The sequence below is a fragment of the Coregonus clupeaformis genome, unplaced genomic scaffold, assembly GCF_020615455.1.
Source record: "Coregonus clupeaformis isolate EN_2021a unplaced genomic scaffold, ASM2061545v1 scaf0652, whole genome shotgun sequence".
Lineage (NCBI taxonomy): Eukaryota > Metazoa > Chordata > Actinopteri > Salmoniformes > Salmonidae > Coregonus > Coregonus clupeaformis.
The window spans coordinates 81426-84742 of record NW_025534107.1 but is presented as its reverse complement, the minus strand read 5'-3'; positions in this window follow the sequence as shown (position 1 = coordinate 84742).

The following is a 3317-nucleotide window of genomic DNA, read 5'->3' as shown; positions in this document are numbered from 1 at the left end:
AGACAGACAGACAGACAGACAGACAGACAGACAGAGTTCACTATAAAATCTAACAAATCAAAGAAATTGGACAACTGTTCAAATTAAGAGAACATTTATATTGGACATGTTATCCTTTATCACATGCCAGTATTTGTTTTGTATTCAATGCATTTAGCTTACATTAGGATGAAGTAGCATAGGCCTTCTAATCTACATAGTTGGATTGCATCATATCACCTTTCAATATAATTTATAAACTAATATAAAACCATGTTATCTTGAACATCAGTGTCATTTAATAATATGCACAGGTGTGATAGTTGTATGAATTAATCACAACGCAAGCCTACTCAGAAAAAAACATTAGCAGCTTTAATGCAGTATTAGCTTCACAGTGAAAGACCCCTATTTGGCTATTAATCATTCTTCAACAGTCAGTAAAATAGCTTATTTAGCTACCTCAAAAAATAGTAGCCAGTATGCATGCAGGCTTACCTGTCATGTCCATAACGATGGAGCAGCAGACCAAGCAATATGCGAGAGGAAGACCCTATACCGTAGGATAATTATTCTGATTCAGTGTCAACTTAATTCATTAACAGGTACTGAGGAGATCGATTCTGTTACTTGTCTTGTTATTTGCGTCAGGTATTTCCATTTTGGGATAGTTGTTCACTGAATTACTAGCCCTAGTTTCTCACGCTGCAACAGTCAATAGTGTGCTCCCACCTGCCGAACACCTGCCCTCGCTGTCATTAACAGAACTGTGGGAAAGCAGTCCCCGACAGGCGGGAGCGAAGGACAGATGAAACTTTCAAGATACACCCAGATTAGTAATGGCCACCCCTTCCTGCCTTTCTAGGGAGTTTTTCCTAGCCACTGTGCTTCTGCATCTGCATTGCTTGCTCTTAGGGGTTTTAGGCTAGATATCTGCTGATGTAAAAAGGGCTTTGTTATGATGTTTTCATAGTGTGGTGGTAACCAAGTTGAATTTAGTATAAAGTGACTTGGTGCCACACAGTCTGAATACCAAGGATTCCGTTATGTCAAGGGAGATTACTGATGTATATCTTAGAATGATTGATGGATATGATGTACTGACTTGGGGGTACAAGGGAATAACATCAGACAAGGGAGTGCCCACTGATGGTTACCAGATGTGGTTGAAGAAACGTGTAATAGAGGGTATATAAATGAGAGGGTTTCTTTGTTCAGTAGTTCGGAATGGCAAGAGGCAAAGCACTGTCCTTTTATTATAACGAACCATGGTACCTATTAAATATTTATATGAACTCCCCCGCTAAGTGTTAAATATATTCTTGCATCATGAATTACTTGATACGATTTGGCATGGGTCCTCAGATCCTCAAAAAAATCTACACCTGCACCATCGAGAGCATCCTGACTGGTTGCATCACCGCCTGGTATGGCAACTGCTTGGCCTCCGACCGCAAGGCACTACAGAGGGTAGTGCGTACGGCCCAGTACATCACTGGGGCCAAGCTTCCTGCCATCCAGGAACTCTATACCAGGCGGTGTCAGAGGAAGGCCCTCAAAATTGTCAAAAACTCCAGCCACCCTAGTCATAGACTGTTCTCTCTGCTACCGCACGGCAAGCGGTACCGGAGTGCCAAGTCTAGGTCCAAAAGACTTCTCAACAGCTTCTACCCCCAAGCCATAAGACTCCTGAACAGCTAATCATGGCTACCCGGACTATTTGCACTGCCCCCCCACCCCATCATTTTTACGCTGCTGCTACTCTATTAATTATTTATGCATAGTCACTTTAACTCTACCCACATGTACATATTACCTCAACTACCTCAACTAGCCGGTGCCCCCGCACATTGACTCTGCAACGGTACCCCCCTGTATATATAGCCTCCCTACTGTCACTTTATTTTACTTCTGCTCTTTTTTTTCTCAACACTTTTTTTGTTGTTGTTTTATTTTTACTTTTTTTGTTAAAAATAAATGCACTGTTGATTAAGGGCTGTAAGTAAGTATTTCACTGTAATGTCTGCACCTGTTGTATTCGGCGCATGTGACCAATACAATTTGATTTGATTTGATTTGCATCATGAATTACTTGATACCATAGAAACTCATCATAACAGATTGGCGTCTAAACGAACAGGATGCAGTTTACAGCCGAACGAACAGGTAAGCAGACTTTTTTTTTTTTTTTTGATTATGTCAAATTCTGCTTATCTGTGGTAAAGCTAAGCTGTAACCAACGTTTAAAAAATCAATATTTTTAAGGGGGAAGATGAGTGGTGTTGAGTTATGTAAGGGATGTAAGGACAAAATATCAAATTAGACAAGGACATGGTGCTATGATTCAAAATAGGGTGTGTTAGAGGTAATGAGTAAAAGCAAAAGCAAAAGAGGACAACCGAATGGGCGCAGGTTACCCTTAATGATAATACATTATTTATTCATTTATTATTTTACCTTTATTTAACTAGGCAGTTAGGAACAAATTCTTATTTACAATGACGCCTATTGAGTTGTGTCACTGCCAAATCAGTCAGTCTGTCTGTCACATTACCATCTCATGACACAGACTGTCACCAACACAAGTGAGAGACGTACTGTATTCATTCTATAGAGGGTTGCCAGGTGACGTACAACACATCCTGGCGGCCATGTTGAAAGACCACCGCATCAATTCTTCCGACAACAACAACAACAGCTGAGTGGACCACGCAGGGCAGACAGAGAACTAACTTCCTTATTACAAGCTCTTCTTTAAATACCCTGACAGTGATAGTTCCCGCTCCTTGCTGGGCCTATCAGGGTAGAGGCTGAGTGTGGTTTAGACTTACTCAGCCTATCGTTGGCGCACAAGCAGGTCCCAGTCCCTTGGCGCTTCACTGTTGCACACTGTTGCCAGGCATAAGTTGTTATCATCACAACTTGTCCAGAGAGTCAGCACTTTTTGCAGTACACGTCCTTGAGCGCGGTTTAACAAAGAGGCAGTGTTCGTGTATGTGAGACACAAGTTCCTATCTCCCCTAACTCCCTAACAGCTCCTCACATTAATCACAACTTGTTATGTTAAACAGTCTATATCAGTACAGCACAAACCTATTATGTTTAATCATTAATGTATTCTTTCTAAGCTAGGCATCACATCTAGTTATAAGAAAATAGATTCCCACAATCCCCCTTTTCACACCCACTGGGTGTGAACCCAAAATAAGAGAACCCAAAATAAGAAATTTCAGGGAAATTTAGGGTGTCACTCATTAAAATACAATACAAACAAAAATAATCACACTTTTATTAATAGGCAATAATGATAATAAATAGGCCTTCAGTCCTTCCATCTA